This window comes from Homarus americanus, unplaced genomic scaffold (genome assembly GCF_018991925.1).
Source record: "Homarus americanus isolate GMGI-L3 unplaced genomic scaffold, GMGI_Hamer_2.0 scaffold37517, whole genome shotgun sequence".
Taxonomy (NCBI): Eukaryota; Metazoa; Arthropoda; class Malacostraca; order Decapoda; family Nephropidae; genus Homarus; species Homarus americanus.
Genome location: NW_024735164.1, coordinates 1 through 22,661, shown reverse-complemented (window position 1 = coordinate 22,661; position 22,661 = coordinate 1). Strand labels below are relative to the sequence as shown.

General features: G+C 40.1%; 1 long non-coding RNA gene across 1 annotated transcript; it reads left to right on the top strand.

The window, feature by feature from the left end:
• Positions 1-1,337: 1,337 nt before the first annotated feature.
• LOC121870813 lies at positions 1,338-21,487 on the top strand. Its single transcript, XR_006089784.1, has 5 exons — positions 1,338-1,385; positions 1,859-1,966; positions 10,626-10,741; positions 12,680-12,771; positions 21,415-21,487. It is a non-coding gene; the product is annotated as an uncharacterized LOC121870813 (long non-coding RNA).
• The last annotated feature ends 1,174 nt before the right edge of the window (positions 21,488-22,661 follow it).

Here is a 22,661-nt window from a genome sequence, read left to right as displayed (position 1 = left end):
CGACTGACGACGGGGTTAGGGACCGGGTCGCGAGTCGAAAATAATACCGTACATAGAAAATCTAAAACGGGTGTCAATTCTTCTTCTCGGCACCACGAGAACTCTCACTCTTACGCTTGCCAGCCATTTTAAAGGGAATTACAAACAAAAATTTTGTCGGTACACAGTGCAATCACTCACGTCAGGACTCGAAAATAGGTAATTTGACAAAATTTTGGTACGACCGAGGCGGTCGTACGTCGAGTAGGTCGTAAGTCGAGGAGTAGCTGTATTTAACTAGTGATAACAGAAAAAGTTATTTCTTTAATGTTTTGTTTTTGTGTTTTAATGTTTTGTCTGTGAGTCGGTTCTCGTCTTCAACGTTTAGGTCACGAAGGAGGCTTAAATATATCTAGAAAAAAAGTTTAAGCTCCTGCGTAAATATCACAATAGATTTGCACTGTCCTCTGTTTGGTCACAGCAGATTATGTGAAATTCGAGCGAGAGAGATTTAAATAATAAATCCCGCAAAATTGTGCGTTTCTCCCGGAAGCACGAAAAGAATCCGTCAATAACGTCGCAGTTTCGTTCTACGTCGGTCACGTCCACGAAATGTAGACGCTATTGGACTGTACGAAACCGGGTATGCCGATTAAATTTTTGCTCGTCCATCGCAAGAAGTTAGGTAGTTTAGATTAGATTAGGCTAGGTAGGGTTTTCAATGTTTTTTTTTAACCCTTCATGTTGAAAGTAACTTTTTTTGGAAGATTCATTGTTTTTGTTAGTGTAAGGAAATTAAGATCATATAAATTTATTAGAAAAAATCCAAATAAATACTGGTAAAATTATCGTTTTGGCCGTGCATCTATTTTCCAAAAGTCATAATCGTTCAAAATATCCATAAAAACCGTCGGAAAAAGATAATTTCAACTTTACGTAACCTATTTGAGTAATCGGTTTCTCCATGTGGTGTTAAACTATTGAGTAATGTTTATTTTTAATACAAAGTTGTTATTTGACCCGGATTCTGGGCCAAATGACCGTCGGCTATTTGACCGGGACCTGCGGGGATCGTGTGGGATTGTAGTCGGGATGGTTGGGGGCATTAAACAAGTCATTCCAATATGGTATTATTTAATTGTATAATTTCTGTTGACAAAAGGATTTAGTTTTATTTTAGATCTCTGTCAAATAACCGGCGGTTATTGTGCCGAGTACTGGTCAAATAATCCCTGCCTATAATATAATAGTTTTACAGTGTTGTGTATTATATAGGTATCTGTTACATTTCCACGAAGCTTTAAGGACCAACAACACATCTCGGTACGACAAGTGGAGACTCGTCCGGTCTCGCACACGACGCCGTTAACGGCAAACGGAGAAACGCCGCCGCCGACCCGCGGGAGGTAAGACCGACGTCGTCACTTCGCGTCGTGTCGTCGGGCGTACGAGCCGAGCGTATTAGAGGACTTGTATTTAAGTGCACTTGTACAGTAATCCTATAAAAGTGGACATTTATGTAAATGTTTGTGTCTAAAGTCACTTCCCATTGGCGTCGGTGGTACGGGACCTCTCAAAATTGTGGCCCAGATTCACGTTTTTCATCCCAAACCAAATTTTGAATGTGTGTTTATTTCGTTATTCTTTAAAGTACAGTGCAGTATATTAATAACTTTTAGCTTCGTTTTCAAAACATAATGTCATTGTTTATTAATTATGATTCTTTACAAATGCTGTACTACTTTTTGTGCCTGTATGTTTCAATTCAGTTAATGAAACTTTTATTTGCATAGTTTTGAAGAAGACTACAGTACTTAGTACATAGTTTAAATGTTTGCATATCAACAGTGCAGTACTTTATCTCAAGTAATATTTTCAGGTACTTTCTCCATCACTGCCAAAAGTGGACCTGATGTGAACTAGAATGAAGTTGGCTGGACCTGCAGTGAAGTGGACCTGAAGCTAACTGGACCTCAAGTAGTCTGTGGTATTGTATTTAATATTGTTGTGGTACTTTGAATGTTAGGAAAGTTGTACAGGCATTCCCCAGTTTGTAAGAGTACTGTGTCTTATAAAAACCTATGGTAAATCGAATCAATATTCCTATAGACTCACATTATAAAAGCCAAGAGACTTTTCTTCAATGAAAAAAGTTTCCCCCCAATTATGTAGTCTCCAAAACGTATCGATAGATTTTCTTGCGGTAAAATTTGAAACGCTGGGTGAAAGACTTTGATGTGATCTCCAGTGCATCAGCATAAATTGGTACAGGTACATCCGGTCACTATATGAGCAACAGCCATAGACGGCGGGTAGCGAGAGAGGGAGTCATCCTCGCGTGACATACAACCGTACAGTATATGCTTTACTATAACAAGAAATCCATTAAGCTATATTAATGTATGTATCGTGCTGGGTAGAAGCAAGGCATAAGTAAAGAAGCCCCTGACTGAGGATTACAATAACATGGAAATATACTTTAAATGGAAGAGTTTCGGATCACAACCGAGACGGACCTCGAGGCGAACATTTCACCGTGTCGTAGTGACGGTTTCATTCGTACCGAGCTGCAGAATATAGTCGTCGACGACACGTATGATTTATGAGAGGTGACCAAGGAAATAGTAGTTGATATTAGAGTGAACAGTTACAGCAATATACAGTATATTGGTCTAATTGGGATCTGCCAAATATTATTGATTCGTAAATAGTGTCGGTTTAACGTCACAATAAGAATTTAAATCGGCGCGTCGCCGGTCTTTTCGTGGCGGCTGATCCATCGCGATACCGCGGGTTCGCTCGCCCCGTTGCGTCTTTCCGATAATTCCTCGGTTCGTTTGACGTAAGATCCCATTAATGACCGGCACGGCGTCGGCGTCCATTTACGACACGCAATCTCAATTCACTTGACGTGCGATCGGAAGCCTCGGAGGATTCGCATCTCTCAAAAACATACGTATACTCATTCGTGCTCAGAGGTGTAGACGTAGAGTTAGCAACAGTTCTGAAACGGGTCGTGTAACATTGGTCGAATAGCCTCGAAGCACGTCGACCCCGTGGCTAAAGATATTATTTTGGGGTGACCGTACTCGTCGATTATAAGCCAATACCGTATAGGAGCTCTTCGACCGACAGACGAGTCGAGCTCCCGAGGCTCGTTCGCGAGTCCGACTTAACTCTTGTAGATAATGATATACAGTAGAGCTATACCGTATATACCCAGCACATTACGGTACAGTCGGTCCCCGACTTACGACGGGGTCAGGGACCGGCGACCGGGTCGCAAGTCGAAAATTGGAAAATAATACTGTACATAGATGGGCGTCTCATTTTCTTCTCGGCACCACGAAACTCTCAATCTTACGCTTGCCGGCCATTTTAAAGGGAATTACAAATGAAAATGTTGTCGGTACACAGCGCAATCACTAATGTCTGCATTCAAAAATACATAATTTGACAACATTAAGACCAATCCCCACATGTGAAGGGACCCATACAAATTGAACATTATGGCCATTTTTCCGTATTGTATTTACTAATTTTCTACATGAACCAATAATGTGTCCAAAGACTGGACTCCCACTGTTCAAAGAATCCAAAGCTGCCCTACTATCAACAACAAAATATGCATCTTTATACCTCTTTACAACATTTTCCAATCCTACTAACATTGCATATAACTCAGCTTGTGTTGATGAAATAAAACTTCGCAACCAAAGTCCAATTTTGATGTCATCATTTCCTTGTTCTGTGTGCTGTCTTATAAGGATCCCGCACCCTGCCCTGCCACTTGACATAACTGAACCGTCACAAAAAACATGCAATGTGTTTATTTTAGGCAAATTACTAATCTTATTCCCATATAAAGCCCTTATAACTGTCCTGGTTCATGTAATGATTTCTTCATTGTGAGAGGCACTATGTCTAACTCTACTTCTCGTTCTTCCCAGGGTGGATTCTTACAACTCTTCTGAACAGCTGTACACCAGTCTGCCAGATTACATTTTTTAATAATATTTATTAATCCATTCATGTATCCTCTCTTGCCTTGCCTGCAGAAGGTCCTTTTATCTTTTAAACCATCATTTATATCTTGTACAAATTTACCCCCACTGTTCCCTCTCATTAATCGAACTGCTGCAACTGTATTAATTTCATTGACCCTCTGTGAAATGCTCTGTAACCCTAGTTCCATTTTCATTATCTCAATCATTGCATTCTTTTGACACCCTAAAATTATTCTCATTGCTTCATTTTGCATGATCTCAAGCTTCCGTAGCCTTCCTTCACCAGTACAAGAGAGGACAGGTGCTGCATAGTCTATAAGTGATCTGATGGTAGAAATACACATCATTCTCAGTATGGGTACCCCAGCACCTTTACCACAACATGCTAGAGCCTTCAAGGGCTGTAATCTTGCTCTACATTGAGTGAGGACATGATATATTTCTGCCTCTTTACTTTCACTAGTAAAGCCAATATACATTCCTCAATATTTATACTTTGACACTTTCTCAACAATTTTTCCATTTAGAAAAACGGATTCAGTTCCTCTTCCTTTACATTCACACTTGGTTTTTTCTTCATTCATAACTAAGCCCATCTTTTGAGAAAGAACACTAAAATCATTTAATGCAATCTGCAAATTTTTTACAGAGTTTCCTTGAAATAAGATGTCATCTGCATAAATGATGGTTACAACTCCTTTGGGATATTTGTGTGAGGCTATCTTGTTCATTAACACATTAAATAACATTGGACTCAATACTCCCCCTTGGGGAGTGCCTAGTTCAAGTGCTCTTTCCTCAGACAAACATCCCTGATACCATACACAGATTCTCCTTCCATGCAAGTAGTCACCTATCCAGTGTAACAACTTTCCTGATACCCCTAGAGCAGCCAGTTCACTCATAACTACTTCACTGTGAGCTTTATCAAATGCTCCTTGTAAATCCACAAAAACTCTACATCTGTCTGCATCATTTGATAAACATTTATAACACAGTCTGAAGTACATTTCCCTTCCAAAAAACCAAATAAATTACAAGATAGATTTTCCCCCACAATATATACAAGCCTATTTAATAATACTCTCTCCATCATCTTGGAAAAACAAGATGTTAAAGACACTGGCCTGTATCCACCAGTTGCCTTAGGGAAAGGAATAACTATCGCTTTCTTCCATTCTGTTGGTAATCTACCCTCTGCATAGCTCATGTTGAATAAATCTAATAATGGACTATTTTCCATACCAACTAAGCAGTTCAAAATTTCATATGTCACACCATCTTCGCCTGGTGCTGTAGATTTTCCTTTTTTAACAGCATCTTGAGTAATATCTACACATGTTACATCACAAATATTTAGAGCTGATGAAATAAATCTTTTTCTTTCATTTTGCCACTCATCTAATGCTTCTATTGTCCTGTTAGGCAGGGAGGCAACACTAGCAGCTTTAGCCCATTTGTCAACCAGTTTATTAGCTTCTTCCTCTGGATGAGGATGGCTAATAAAATTACTCCTTTTTCCTCTAATTTTGTTAATATCCTGCCATATTTCTTTGAGATTTTTACTCTCCCCAATGTGCTGTGCAAAATCTTGCCAATATTTCTCCCTTGCCTCCTTCCTAGCCTGCCCACATATTTTGGCTATATCCATGAAGATTTCCCTATCTTCTTCTCTTCTACCATTCTTTACCCAATCTTTATGTGCTGCCCTTAACATTTGTGTCCATCCCTTCAACATTTTGTCATTGGTATAGCAGTGTTTCCTAGCCCCATGTCTCTTATCATTTATTTTTTTCTGTGTTGACTTAGTCAAATATATTTCTATCTCCCCAACTAAGTCATTATAAAAGCTATCCATACAGACTGGTGTATAATTTCTGTACCATTTCTCTATATTTTGGGTAAACACTTCTGTGTCATCCTTGTTTAGTTTCAATTTCTTCCTCCTATATCTCACCTGTCTCTTCCCTAATGGTAATTGAACATACACAACAAAATGGTCACTGACTAGCTCCCTTATTATCTCACATTCTCCCTGGACTCCCTGACTGCTTATCATGCAAGCATAGTCTAACCTTCCTCCTTTAATATGAGTCACTTCCTTATTTCCTAACAAGTAAGAATCTGGGTGATCTTGTAAAAATTGCCAAAATTTTATACCATTTCTATTAATTCTCCCCATTGTTTCGAGTCTTGGATGTCGAGCATTAAAATCTCTTACAGCCAAAGTTGAGTCCAAAAACATGCAATCTGGTAAGAAGTTGAGGTCAAAACAGCATCCAGAAATATACAAATTTGCTATGTTCAGTTCTCCTTCCTTCAAATATAACTTTATACAGACACTTTCTATTCCTTGTACTCTACTCGGGTTTCCAACTAGTTCTGCTGGTATGGAATTCTTAATGTATGTTGAGACCCCTCTTATACCTTTACTAGATAGTTTAAGCAGGTCGCCTTTCCTGTCCCTGTAACGGGCCGCGTTTTCTCTTTTCAATAATTTACCATCCAGCTACTGTTTTCTGTTAGTATTCTATTTACTCATATACTTATTTGTTCTATGTAGCATTCCTCCAATGAGTACCCTGTTTAATATACTTATTCTCCTTCCATTCTTTACATATATATTTATTCTTATATGTTCTTTACCTCTATATACCTTATATTCTTATATGTTCTTATATAAGTAACTCTTATGCTTCTCCACTTATGTTTTCCAAGTCAAGGTTCTTTCTTTTCATTTCCTTTCATATAAATTGTATTTTCAGTTTCAATGTTCTTACCTTTCTGAAGTATACTTTGTTTTATGTCTTTCTTATACATGGGTTAGTCTGGGGAACCATGTGATTCTTTGTATAACACTTTTTATACTTACAAGGGGTAGCTGCCACCACCCAGACTTTTCATTATATAACAGAACTCATGGAAGGGTTTTGGGTAGTGTGGTAGATGTATAGGCACGTGAGTAAGTATTATTTTCTGGGAACCAATGTTTAGAAGGAGTAGAGTGGTGATACTCAGATTACTAACTCAATATTTATTAATACAGTGAGTGGAGAAGATGCATCTTAGATTCACTCAGGCTAAACAGAACCGAAATTAACTTATTAAGTCATCAAACACTTCAAGAACTTATTACCTCATTAAACACCTCCAAATATTCATTACTTTATTGGATACTGTTGTAGTATTTCTGTGACAAGTAAGATTTAGCAATGCTTACACACTGTCAATAACCCTGGACCCGCAGGTCTTACTTTAACAAGGAACAAATTACCTTCTCAATTCGTGGTTAGAACCTCATACTCTCAGGTTATTCTTTCATGGGTACTACAGATGAATACATAACACATTGGACTAACTCCACAATTATAGTAACATACAATACCTCCTGTTAGTTTGCAAGGAACAACCTGGTACCTTGAACTCTCATTCAGTGGTTCAATACTTAACCTGGGATGACTATATTTCTGCTAGTCATCCCTAAGCATGGATATTAATACGGCTCCATACATATAACCAAGAACAGTGGGTAGACCATGATCATATGACGGAGTCAGTAGGCCAGAGTTGTTTACAGGCTCGCTCGCTAGCTCGGAGCGCCTGGCCCAGGAAAAGTTGACTGTGGCGGTGGGCCGTGGCGTCTGCCAAGGAATCTCGCCCTGGGATTCTCATCTCGCCACCTTAAAGACGTCTTAAGGCTAGCTAGATCCAGGATTAATATTTACACATTTTATATCCTTTCCAATCAGATTCTTTAAGAAGGCCCAATCCTCCTGCACAGATTCCCATTTCCTCAAAAGTTTTTCTTTATCAGCATCTTTACACTTTACCAACACCTTTTTAAAACTTTCAGTTGTTGCTCCCTGCGCTACACAATCCTTTATTTTCCTCTCCTTCCCTGTAATACTTATTTTAAGCACTGAATTTTTCAAAGGCTTGAGCTCTTCACTTTCCTCTTTCCTTTTTAATTCTACATTATTCACAGCTTTGTTTTCCCTTTCTTTATTTATCACTGTATCAAGTCTTTTCTCTATCACTTCTATTTTCTGACCTAACTTTTGCAAAAGCTGAAACATCTTAAGCACCTCTTCTCCCAGAATTTCTTGCACAGTTTTATCACTAACCTGGAGGGCTGCACCACTACTCTCACTTGCTACTTGTTTATTACTCTGTTTGTTTCTGGCATCAACAACGCTTCCGGCCGCAAGCGCAGTCCTTATCCTTCTTGAATCTTCATGCCAGGCATTCTCAGGAATCACTGTCTGTGTGTTCTCCTGCTGTCTTGTCACTGTCAGACCACAGCGTACTTCCTCGGTGTTCTCTGAATAATTCCTTTGTTGGTCACTTCTCATACGTGGCCTCATCTCGCATGCAATTGAACTAGCATTGAGAGTTTTACCACACTTACAACAACAACAAGGCTTCACTTTCTCTCCTGCTTTGATCTTGTCCTTACAGTTGCTAGATTCGTGCCTCTTCCCACAGAATCTACAACGTGGGTCCAGTTGACAGCTCCAGGCCTTATGTCCCCATCTGCAACACTTGAGACACATTATTGGTCCCCCCACATATAGTGCCACCTTCCTATACCCTGCTCCTGTGATGAACACTTTCTCTGGAACCTTTCCTCTCATTAGAGCAATAACCTGGCTTCTCTCTTCGCCCCTTATTAAATGCCTCTTGACCCAAACAAATCTTTCGTCATCCAATAAGTATTCTGGGTCTAGTATTACAGGGTACCTGAAGATTATAACCTTTGTAAGTAGTATGTCGCTCTCCTCTGGCAAAACCATCAGTAATCCCTTGTACCCAACAGTTGTCAACATTTCCACAGCCTGTAAGATAAGGCTTGTGTGTGCCTTCTTTCAAAAGAGGCTCAAAGCTGCGATGCTCCCGTCCTAGTTGTACTGCCCATTTTAATTTTTCAAGGAAGGTCATCGGGCATGACTGGAAAAATTAATCTCTTCCTGACACGACCAACTTCACCTTGTGTGTGTGTTCTTGTCTGCTTCCTTCAAATTCCATACTTTGCTCTGTTCTTGATCCATTCTCCACTATCTCCTTTCTGTTATTTCCATTATTATTACCACCCACACACGTTTTTTGTCCTAGATGATTTTGTCTCTTCTCCTCTCTCACTTCTTTGCTTTCACTGTCCTCATGCCAGCTTGTCTCCCTCATTGTTTTAGAATTTTCTTTCTTATTCACTACCTCTTGTTGTAGCTGTATTTTCTCACTTTCGAACTTCCCTTGTGCTTCATCACTCGTATTAGACTCATCACTACTCAACTCAAGGTCTTCAAGAACTTCGTCCAATACTATCTTTTCTTTACTCTTCCATGTAGAGTTCTTAAGCGAAAATTCACTTTCCGTGGGGCAATGTTGACATCCCACAACACCCAGCCAGGAGTGATGGGACCCCGAGCAGTTATTTTTGTAAGGTAAACAGTAAGTTCCCAACACTAAAGTTGCTTGACGATACTTATCTTATCCTCGGGTCCTTATACACAAGTAGGTAAGTCTATATATCCTTCAGTTAATGTAATAAGCTCGAAAACATCCCAAATTTGGGAGCTAGCGCTCACAGCTGTGTTTACCGGACCAAAAAAATGGCCGCTCCGTCGTATGTCGAGTAGGTCGTAAGTCGAGGAGTAGCTGTATTTAACTAATGATAACAGAAAAAGTTATTTCTTTAATGTTTTGTTTTTGTGTTTTAATGTTTTGTCTGTGAGTCGGTTCTCGTCTTCAACGTTTAGGTCACGAAGGAGGCTTAAATATATCTAGAAAAAAGTTTTTGCTCCTGTGTAAATATCATAATAAATTTGCACTGTCCTCTGATTGGTCACAGCAGAGAGATTTAAATAATAAATCCCGCAAAATTGTGCCTCTCTCCCGGCAGCACGATAAGAATCCGTCGAGATCGTCGCAGTTTCGTTCTACGTCGGTCGCGTCCACGAAATGTAAACACTATTGGACGCGTACGAAACCGGGTATGCCGATTCGGTTTTTGTTGGTCCATCGCAAGAAGTTAGGTAGTTTAGATTAGGTTAGGTAGGGTTTTCAATGTTGTTTTTTTAACCCTTCATGTTGAAAGTCTAACTCACTTTGGAAGATTCATTGTTTTTGTTAGTGTAAGGAAATTAAGATCATATTTATTTATTAGAAAAAATCCAAATAAAAACTTGTAAAACTATCGTTTTGGCCGTGCAGCTATTTTCCGAAGGTCATAAAAGTTGAAAATACATCAAAAACCATTGGAACAAGATTATTTCAACCTAACCTAACCTATTTGAGTAATCAGTTTCTCCACGTGGTACTAAACAAACAAGTGCCTTTATTATAAGTGTACGAAGATGTTATTTGACCACGATTCTGGGCCAAATAACCGTCGGCCATTTGACCGGGACCTGCGGGGATCGTATAGGATTGTAGTCGGGATGGTTGGGGGCATTAAACAAGTCATTACATTATGGTATTATTTAATTGTATAATTTCTGTTGACAAAAGGATTTAGTTTTATTTTAGATCTCTGTCAAATAAGCGGCGGTTATTGTGCCGAGTACCGGTCAAATAATCCCTGCCTATAATATAATAGTTTTACAGTGTTGTGTATTATATAGCTATTGGTCACATTTCCAGGAAGCTTCAAGGACCAACAACACATCTCGGTACGACAAGTCGAGACTCGACCGTACAGACCCGTCCGGTCTCGCACACGACGCCGTTAACGGCAAACGGAGAAACGCCGCTGGGAGGTAATACCGACGTCGTCACTTCACGTCGTGTCATTGGGCGTACGAGCCGAGTGTATTAGAGTACAGGTTGTACCTCTCTAGTCCGGCATTCTGTGATCCGGAACGATTTTAGTTTGTCCAATAGGTAGATAGGCAGCTTTTTTTTTTTTTTAATCTTGATTATTATTATTATTATTATTATTATTACAGGAGTATTAAATTTTTGCCCCTCAGGCCCCAATGTGGGTCAGTGACCTATGCCCGGGTGGGCTAATCCCCGTAAAAAAACAACAACGACAAAGCCGGGGGAAATTAAGGTTTGTTTACATCCGGCAGCTCTCTCTCTGTGCTTGTCTATACAGAGCATAACATTTAACCCTTCAATATATATTCTAGCAGTAAATAAGTGTTGCTTTCATATTCTTAAGTAGAGTAACGACGACATGTTTTCACGTGTGCGCACTTACATACGCTCAGTTTCACTTTTTTTTTTTACCATTGATGGTTAGCTACTTATATTGTTCCATTTATTAACATTAAATAACATTACTTCAAACAAGCATATTAATTTTTTTACATTAATTTTACTACAGCTACAATCAGGGTCTAATTTTCTTCAGTTTTATATGTAGAACCAATCTGTCACCGGTTTTGTAAGCTTTAACAAAAACAATGCCGGCAGCCGTCTCGTCTCGTCGCGCGTTTTAATATTACACGTATTAGTAATAAATTGTATTGTTAATTTTGCACACACAAACATTAATTCAATAAAAACAAATTCAGAAACATTAATTAAAATATATATGAACAGTAAATAAGTGTTGCTTTCACATTCTTACGTAAAGTAATGACGATACGTTTTCACGCGTGCGCACTCGCATACGCGATCTCTGTTTTTCTTTACCATTATCGTTAGCTACTTCTATTGTTCCATGTATTAACATTACTTAAAAGAACCATATTAATTTTTCTACAGCTACAACCGGGGTCTTATTTTCTTCAGTTTTATACGTAGAACCAGTCGGTCACCGTTTTTGTAATCGACGAAAACGGTGCCGTCTCATTTCCTCGCGTTTTAATATTGAGCGTATTATTAATGAATTGTATTGCTCATTTTGCACACACTAACATTAATTCAATCCAAAAGACTTTCAGTAATAAATAATAACGAATCTTTCGTACATAAGAGAAATAACGCCGTTTACACGATCGTGCACGTCGTCCGAACGTCGGCGGGCCATTCAAACCCGTCGAAATTTGAGTTTCCGCCGTCAAAAGTTTTAAATGTGTCGGCTTTTTTTGTGCGTTCAAATAGAAAACGTCGAATTAAAAACTCGCGAAATTTGAGAAGGTACTGTACGACATTTAACCCTTCAATATGTCTTCAAAGAGACCACGAAGCAGAGAAAGTGGTGCTAGTGCTTCCAAGTGTAAACAGAAGTCACTATCTGTCCAGGAAGAGGGCGAATTTCCACGGTCGGGAAATTTCCGGCGTCCGGCACCGGTCGGGTCCCGTGGTTGCCGGACCGGAGAGGTACAACCTGTACTTGTATTTCAGTACACTTGTACAGTAATCCTATAAAAGTGGGCATTTATGTAAATGTTTGTGCGTAAGGTCGCGTCCCATTGGCGTCGGCGGTACGCGACACTTCCAAAATATGGCCCAGATTCACGTTTTTCATCCCATACCCAATTTTGAATGTGTGTTTATTTCGTGGTTCTTTAAAGTACAGTACAGTATATTAATAACTTTAACTTTCGTTTTCAAAACATAATGTCATTGTTTATTAATTATGATACTCTATAAATGCTGTGGTACTCTAAATACTTTTTTCTACTTATATGAATCAGTTGAGTTGAGTAAACTTTTATTTGCATAGTTTTGAAGAAGACTACAGGACATAGTTTAAATTTTTACATATCAACAGTGCAGTACTTTATCTTAAGTAATATTTTCAGGCACTTTCTCCAACACTGCCTACAGTGGACCTGATGTGAACTAGAATGAAGTTGGCTGGACATAAAGTTTACTGGACCTCAAATAGTCTGTGGTATTGTATTTAATATTGTTGTGGTACTTTGAATGTTAGGAAAGTTGTACAGGCATTCCCCAGTTTATAAGAGTACTGTGTCTTATAAAAACCTATGGTAAATCGAATCACTATTCCTATAGACTCACATTATAAAAGCCAAGATACTTTTCTACAACGAAAACAGTTCCCCCCAAATTATGTACGGTCCCCCAAAAAGTATCGATTGAATTTTCTAGCGGTAAAATTTGAAACTCTAGATGAAATACTTTGCTGTGATCCCCAGTGCATCAGCATAAGTTGGTACAGGTACATCCGGTCACTATATGAGCAATAGCCGTAGACGGCGGGTAGCGAGGGAGTCGTCCTCGTGTGACATACGACCGTACGGTATATGCTTTACTATAACAAGAAATTCATTGAGCTATATTAATGTATGTATCGTGCCGGTTAGAAGCGAGGCCCCGACCGAGGATTACAATAATATCGGAATATACATTAAACGGAAGAGTTTTGGAACGTCACGAGCTAGACCGAGACGGACCTCGGGGCATACGTTTCGCCACCGCGTCGTAGCGACGGTTTTATTCGTACCGAGATGCACAATGTAGTCGTCGACGACACGTCTGATTTTTGAGGAGTGACGGAGCAAATAGTAGTTGATATTAGAGTGAACAGGTACAGCAATATACAATATATTGGTCTAAATGGGATCTGCCAAATATTATCGATACGTAAATGGCGTCGGTTTAACGTCAAAATAGGATTTTAATCGGCGCGTCGCCCGTCGTTTAGCGGCGGGTAACCCATCGCGATGCCCGAGGGTTCGCTCGCCCCATTGTGCCGAGTTATTCGAGCGTTGCGCGTACCCTCGTCGCGAAGGCTAATAATAGCGCCTCTCTCCCCGTTGTGTCTTTCCGATAATTCCTCGGTTCATTTGACGTACGATCCCGGTAATGACCGGCTCGGCGTCCGTTTACGACACGCAATCCAAATTCGCGCTACGTGCGATGCGAATCCTCGGAGGATTTGCATCTTTCAAAAACACATACAGTCGTGCGCCGGTTAACATCCGAGCGAACATACTATTGGAGGATTTTCTGTTGCGAGCCCAAAGTAGCCAAATCCATGGTATGGTAGCACAGGACGATGTAAAACAAAGTATTCATTTATTAAAGTTAATTTATAGATACTGGACATAAATGTTTGTTCATTACATTTGAAACATCAATCTTTGTTAATTAAATTTGAAACAAGAGAAAACTACGATACTGGATTTTCATTAAAATATTACATCACAAGTATATTTTACCTTAACTGTGACTGAATGAATATATTCTCGGAAATAAATATGGAAATGTAATATTTTTGCTGGAATGACGTACATATTATAGTGGGAAGTGGGATAAAATCATGAGGAAAGACTTTCGCTTTCTTTCGTTGTTCAAAATATTTTACCGTAATCGCTTTTCGAATGGTTTTCAGTTAAAAAACTGTTGTACTCGTACTGTATTACAATAATATTCTATCCTATCATTAGCCTTATAATCCCACAACTGAAAACCATTCGAAAAGCGATTACGGTAACATCTTTTGAACGAAAGAAAGCGAAAGTCATTGCTTTCGTCACTTTCCACTGTAATACGTACATCATTTCAGCAAAAATATTACATTTCCATCTTCTCAGAAATAAATGGTAGTTTTGTTGAAAGGTAATGTACAGTATTTAACATTAAAATGCAAAAATAGCTATAAAAACAATTAATACACCCGTAATGTACTGGCTGGCATCTCCACTCGTCCCTGCTCCCGCCAGTCACCACTCCTCCCCGCTCTATCCCTCCGCCTCCTCCACATCGTCACTACTGTTGTATTACAATAATATTCTATCCTAATTGACTTGAATAAATACTACGATACCATATTTCTGAATATTTTCATTAAAATCAATCCAAATCATTTTCCTTGCCATCGTCTGCAGCACCACACAGCTTCTCCCAGTCCTCTCCTTGAACGGGGCCAGAGGGTACGTGTTTTTCGAATCGTTTTCAATTAAAAAACTGTTACATCACACGTATATTTTACCTAAACTGCGCCCGAATGAATATATTCTTGGAAATAAATAGTAATTTTGCTGAAACGTGATGTATTTCAATGTAAAATAGGATAAAATACATGACGAAAACAAAAGACTTCACCTAACCTTCGTTTTTTTAATAGTTTTCGGTTACAGAAATGAAATATTTTTGCTGAAATGACGTAAGTATTACAGTGGAATGTGGGACAAAATCGTGACGAAAACAATGACTTTCGCTTTCTTTCGTTCAAAAGATGTTACCGTAATCGCTTTTCGAATGGTTTTCAGTTAAAAAACTGTTGTATTACAATAATATTCTATCCTAATTCACTTGTGATGCAACAGTTTTTTAACTGAAAACCATTCGAAAAGCGATTACGGTAAAATATTTTGAACAACGAAAGAAAGCGAAAGTGTTTCGTCATGATTTTATCCCACTTCCCACTATAATATGTACGTCATTCCAGCAAAAATATTACATTTCCATATTTATTTCCGAGAATATATTCATTCAGTCACGGTTAAGGTAAAATATACTTGTGATGTAATATTTTAATGAAAATCCAGTATCGTAGTTTTTTCTTGTTTCAAATTTAATTAACAAAGATTGATGCTTGAAATGTAATGAACAAAAATTTATGTCCAGTATCTACGAGTTAACTTTAATGAATGAATACTTTGTTTTACATCGTCCTGTGCTACCATACCATGGATTTGGCTACTTTGGGCTCGCAAGAGATCTGCCCTGGCAACTGTACCGACACTCACAGCTGGTGGTGTGTTGGTGCATCGTTTCCATTGTTTTCTGGTAGTTACTGGTAAATATTTTTCAACCTAACGAAACTATTACCCGTTAAGAGGTCGACCCCCAATTTTTGCCAAATAATTTTGTCTTAAAAACTCGAACTACACACAGGTATATACGGTAAATAAGGACATGGGGGGGCCAGGGATTGTTTTTTGGGGGGGGGTAGCAATAGTACACGGATTTTTAACATTCACGGGTATCTCTGTTACCTAACCCCCGCGAATGTTAAGGGCCGACTGTACTTCAATTACTTCAATGTACAGAATATTCCTCTGGCGGGGCAATCCGCGTATTTGCGAATCCGTGAATGCTAAACCCGCGTATGTGAAAGGCCGACCGTACGTCCGTGCCCCCCCTCGAAAAAACACTTCCGTGATGCCTGCTGGACCACCACTCCAAGACCCCCCTGATGGAGACACGACGATCCTTCCCGTACTGGCTAGATGTTATGTGTTAAAGGAATATCATTCCTTAGGCTTTAGTAAGCATTTTCCTCCAGGTGTAATGTTAACCTACATCTATTGAGGATAAAATCTTTCACCTACAAATTGACAATAACACATTTGCTGTAATCGGACATATCTAGTTGCCTCAACAATTGCAACCCTAGTTGCAATTTGAAATTCTGTGTCATTACTGAGGAATAACGAAGTCTCTGGTGCACTGCACTCTAAGATTAAGAGAAAATGGACTCGGGCATCCCGAAGGGAGAGAAAACGGACTTCCACGACGGGAGACTCGAGCACTAACACGTGCCACTCATACCGAGAGACTTGACAAGTTTTACCGACCATTAGTGATGTACGTTATCTAGTGAATTTAGTCAATATTGTACAGTATAAGTATACTGCAATTACAGCGGTCCCTCGGTTAACAATGGACCCGAGTGCAAACCCTTACTGTACGTGTACTAAACGATTACGGTACTTAAATTGTTATGTCTATGGCAAATATAGATTGTTTACACAGATATTCAAATACTATCTTACAAGTTATATTCACCCAGGTCGTTTGGGTGGCAAATTATGAGAAGAGCTTAGTCACTCTTAAGTAATGATAAATAAACACTCGGGCCTTCAGCGCCAACTGTCAAATCTTATCTCAAATAAATAAAGACATTGTCACCTCACTTCCCCCCCCTGCTCGCTGGCTACCTCCCTCCTTGTGTTCCCAGACAAAACATTGGTGATAACTTTATGCTTTAAGGTGTTTATTTTATATAATATCTCAGACTAAAGTTAGGGGATTACAATTTGCATAGCTGGAATCCTTGCAAGACAGCCAATAATTTGAATATAAACATTATATATATACTGTATTTTGTTGAAGATATAAAAATTGTAGTACATTTTATAATATAAAGTTTTTCAACTGTATTTTTGGGTAGATTTATATCAATTTCTTCATTTATTTTCATCCATTTACATGCAGACACCACAATAAAAGAAACGTAAAAGAAATAAACGACCTCGGTGCAAAGCCGGAGCATTGTTGTACTAATTTGATTACGGTACAAAAATTGTTATGTCCGGTGCAAATTACAGCATGTTTATATTCAAATTAATCAGTATGTTACAAGAATCCCAGCAATGTTAATTATATTGTACCAGGTCATTTCACTGGCATTTTAAAATGAGAGAAGCTTAGTAGGACTGTTAAATAAACTCACAGAGACCTTCGGCTCAAACTGTCAAACATCTCCTCTTAACTCTCTCCCCCATCTGTTGAGCCAGGGTTTTAGGCTTACAGTTTTTATCTTACATAATATTTCAGACTAAAGTTAGGAGATTATAATTTGCATTGCTGGAATCCTTGCAAGACAGCCAATAATTTGAATGTTAACGTCATATATTTTGCTCGAGAGATAAAAATTGTTGTACGTTAGTGTACAGTACTGTAGTACATTTTATAATATAAAGTTTTTGAACTGTATTTTTGGGTAGATTTACATCAATTTCTTCATTTATTTTCATGCACACAGCATACTAAAAGAAATAATTGACCTTAGTGCAAAGCTGGAGTTTTGTTGTACTAATTTGATTTGGGTACTAAAATTGTTATGTCTAGTGGAAATTATAGCATGTTTATATACAAATTAATCAGTATGTTACAAGAATCCCAAGAATGTTAATTATATTCACCCGGGTCATTTCCCGGCCGGGAAAAAATGCGCCACAGACCCGGGCGCCAACCGTCGGTGTCGCCGGGCTTTATCTTAAGTAATATCACAGACAAAAGTTAGAATTTAATTTGCATTGCTAAAATCGTTACAAGACGGCTAATAATTTTAACATAAACGTTGTATATTTTGCACAAGAGATAAAAATTTGTAGCCCTTTGTAATAAAATTAGTTACAACTAAAATTTGTATGTGAACTATAGCATGTTTATATTCAAAGTAATCACAATTTTATAAGAATTCCAGCAATGTTAATTATATTCTTCCAAGTCAGTTTAGTGATATTTCATAAGAGAAAACCTGAAAGTCACTGTTAAGGACAGATAAATAAATAAGCTCTAGACCTTGGCATCAACTGTCAAACCGATAACCCTCCTCCCCATCTTGCCGCGAATCCGATCACGAGTAAACGGGCCATTTCGCGTCTCGTAATTTTAGCCGCGTCGATTTACGAGCGTCCGTTTTAACGCGATACTACAAAAACGATGTTTTGTAGGAGATGGGCCGAGGTGCATTTGGGTATATTGGGTCTTTTTAGTATTTTGTGTTAGTCTCGAGTACCAAAGTAAATTGTTCCATTGAAACCACTTTAATTGAGTCCAAATTTGGTTTAAAGCTATTAGCTCTCTAGGAATGCGCCTCGCGTCACCGACGCGTACGCGGGACCGGTAACAATTTTACGTAAACGCGTCGACGACGTAATATTCGACAATGCCGTCGGGTCGTCGACGTCCCGTTTCTTCGTTTAGTAAATAGTCGTGGCGATTTTTGTCGCGCGCGTGTCCGTCGACGGGCACGCCGAGGGCGGTCCGTCCGCGGATGCGGGCCCGCTCGAGATTCGGCCCGTATTGCGCAGTCGTACGGTCCGTCGTCGTTTGCGAGAAGTACTCGTTTACGTAGTCTCGCGTGCAGTATATTGCATTTTCTAGCAATAGACTAGTTACGATCGTAGATTAGTTCCATCACGTAGGGTATCGTCTCGCCGTCGGCCCGGGACACACCTCCGGCCACTCGACACTCTGCTTACCGGTACACGACACAAATTAAAAATGATCAACACGATATTTTACGAGGGCATTATGATTGATTTATAATACCCTATGCAATGGTTGTATAGATGTAGTGCAGTATAATTATTAAATGCAGGCAGCATTCACATCACAAACTTAACCCACAGAAGAAGTCGCCTCGGGCAGCGGAAGCGCGATCCGGGAGAAGGACACGAAGAACGACCGTAGATCGTCGCTCCGGAGACGGGTCGGCGAGTGCCGCTCTCCGACGCGAGACGATCGTCGAGAATAACCTACGTGTTTTTCTATTTTTATGGATGCTATTTTAAGGATAACTAAAGCTCAGTCAACGGTTATTTTAGCTTAAGGTCATATTATACGTGTATTTGTAATGTACAGTATTTCATTGAGTAAGAATGCTAAAACTTGCCCGGCGGTCGACCCCCAAAACAACTGCGGCGACCCGCTCCGGCACTCGAGAAGACGGAAGCTCCGAGTACACGACGTTAAAGATTAACGGATAGTTTGACGACTATACCACCCCTTGTTCCCTCTACCTCCAGCTAAATGTATCCCTCCCTCCACTTACCACTCTTCCTTTCCTCATCTATTATCTTTCCCTTCCACCCCTCTATCCCACCATCTGTCCCCCCTCCCTTTCTTCACGTACCATTCTTCCTTTCCTTATCTATTATCCTTCCCTTCCACCCCTCTATCCCTTCCCTCCACATACCACCTTTCTCTCCTAGCACCTGTCGTTCCTTTTTTGTGTTTTATTTAATAAGTTTTATAGTATATGATGGTCACCTTATTAATAATGTACCATTTTGTGTGATTACAATTACACTACACACACTTAGTCGAAGTGACCAGTTATTAGTGTTGATATTAATGGGATAAATATTAGATAAGTTTATTGGAGTTTGCTATAAAATATGTGACTATAATTATAAATTGTGAGTGTGAAGAAGGGTTTATAAGTTGTATATATGTCAATTAGAGGAACAAATAATTTGCTAACCACACCCTAGTCCTTCAATGGAAAACGCATCGAAATGCGCAGCGGCGAATGCATTCGGCGGGAGAATAATGCGGCGACACGCGTAGAATACTCGTACGCCACTCTCGGGCACGTACGTTTCCATTTACTAAAGTTAGGTGGGTTTGTTTGGGTGGCGTGGGACCCAGAGGGCATCGGCAGGCGGTCGCGTCCGGCGGTTGCCGTGCGAGAAATTGGGAGGACGGGCTTTCACGTTGCAGAAACTAAGGAACGGCATCTTCCGGCGGAACCACAGCCCGCGATTAAAGGAACGCTCGGGTTTGACGCCCACGGACCGAGCGCGCGGCTCCTCCGCCGTAACAAGAGTAGTCGATTGAAGTCCCCTCTTTTGCCTGGGTGGATGTGTCTGTGCTAACCGTTTTAGGCAAGTGAATGTTTGGTACAGCAGATTTGGGGATTCATTGTAGGGTAGACTTGCCATACAGTGCAGTGTTTTAATTGGTATTATATTGCGGCGATCGGCGAGCACGGAGACCGAAGCCTCACTCGACCGTGTCTCGGGAGGCGTGGGGTTTGGTCCGAGGCCACTCGCAGTCATCGTCGAGGGTATAGTCCGGAACGCCGTTCGACGTGACGTCTCGTCGAAATTCCGGAGCGGTCTTCTCGTCGCGGGGCGCGCCGGAGGTCGACGCTACGACGTTCCCGGAGGGGTCGTCGTCGTCGTCGTCGGGTATTTGACGTGCATCCGGAGTAGAACGAGGGCACGCGTCGAACCGTCGAAAGTGCGCAAGAAATGAGATCGCGTAAATAACGGCAGATTAATTTCGTCGACACTCGTACGTATAAAAGTGCAAAGTAAATAAATAATACGTATTTTTTTTATGGGAATTAGCCCACCCGGGCACGGGTCACCGACCCACATCGGGGCGAAAATGTAATAATAATAATAATAATTGTTGAAGTTACAGTGTTCATTTTTGGTGGATATCAACGAAATATGATGCGAGAGGCTCGGACGACGACACAAACGACGACGCTCTCTCCGGTATATTTTCGGGACCGTCCGTAAAAACGAAACCAAAACACGCGTGCGCATTCAAAGTGGCGCATTATTGCACAAGTAAAATAAAACATATTGACATAAATATGGGGTAACCTAGTTTATATGTAACAATAATACTGAAGAACCTTAAAGAAATACAAAATGGAAAAAAAAATCAAAAGTGAGGAACAATAGATTTATGTTGTGTTGTAAGAGAAACAATCGAGACCCCGCAATCGCGTGTTAACGAGGCAGAGAGTCAGACGAGCGACCCGGGACTCGGTCACAATTTTAGGGATGCCACGTAGCAGGAAGATCTACCACGGACGACACATTACGCTTCCAATATTGTCTGCGGAGGTGGTATCTCCCCGTTTGGTGGCTGCCTAAGTATGTAAGATTTTCCAATGGAAAGTGTATGTTTGGCAAATGTATCCAGGTCTTTAGAGAATGTACTCAGATATTTGGGTTAGGTGTCAAGGGTTCATGTATAATTTGCATGCCTAATTGACTATGTATATTTTTTAACCTTAATTTTTCATTTGCAGTCACCCGACGGGAGTCAGAAACGTCATTTTTGTGCGGACCGGCGACTCGACGGACCCCGGCCGAGGACGCCGCTCGAACCGCGGGTGAGAATGTCGGACGACGCCGTATTGTAATGTTTATATCGCAGTGTACGGTATTTACTTAATGGTTCTCTGAAGAATAGGAATGCGTATGTGGCGTGCCTCGGCGTCTCCGTAGGAATTGCGTAGAGTAAGTGGAAGGTTTTTAAGGGAGACGAGAATTTATTAAGCGGCGCGTCGTCGACGAAATATCGAAGGAAGTTTTGACCGGTTACCGAGAGGAAATAAGACGGGAATTTACGAGTAAAAGAGTAGTAGAACGTAAAGATAACGAGGGAGGGAGAAATGAAAATGCGACCGACGACGAGACTCGGGTGCCATCGAAAATGCGTAGAGGGACGGACATTACAAGTGTTATAATGAGAGTACTTAATTTAGCATAGAGATATAGAATTGAAGGTGTCATATCTGGTCTAAAAGTGTTGGATACAATATGAAAAGTATTATTAAAAAATGGGAGTTTAAGCCAAGGGTTAGGGTGCTGCTGGCACTTCCCCCTCCCTTCCTATTGGGATAAATCGAGAAACAAGATGAATTCTCCCCACCCCCTCCTCCACAAAGGGGAGACCAGATGGACGTCACCTGGGTGTAAGGGTTAAGAATGTAGTAGCTTGTAATGGAGGATGAGGTATATGTATTTATGTCCTATGTTTTATACTGTATTGCAAGTAGGCGTTATTGTATGCACATTGCGGGTCATAATAGGAACGCGGCACGCCGGAGGCGGGTACACGGGACGATCCCTCGGAACAGAAGCCGAAAGTTCGTGGCGTGGGTATATCCACTTCCCTTAAAAGTGTAATTAGGGATCCTCCTCAGACACATTGCACCATTTGAACGCAGACGTAAGATTATCCTCATCGCCGTACACGTCCCGAGGAGACGAGGCGTATCGAGTTTACGCGGATGCATACGAGACGTTTCCTTTCGAGTACGGGTAGTTCTGCTATAATGCGATAGTTGTGTTCTTGTAAAACATCGTGTTATAGAAATTCGTGTAATAGAAATGACAGGGCTTATGGAGAAAATAGGTTTAGGTGCAGATTACTCCAAATCGACAAAAATTTCGTAGTACAGTCTAAATAAATGTTACATTGATATCTAATATTGAAATCATACAGTAAATGTTACACTTGACCTTGAAAAAATCTGAATATAACTTGATG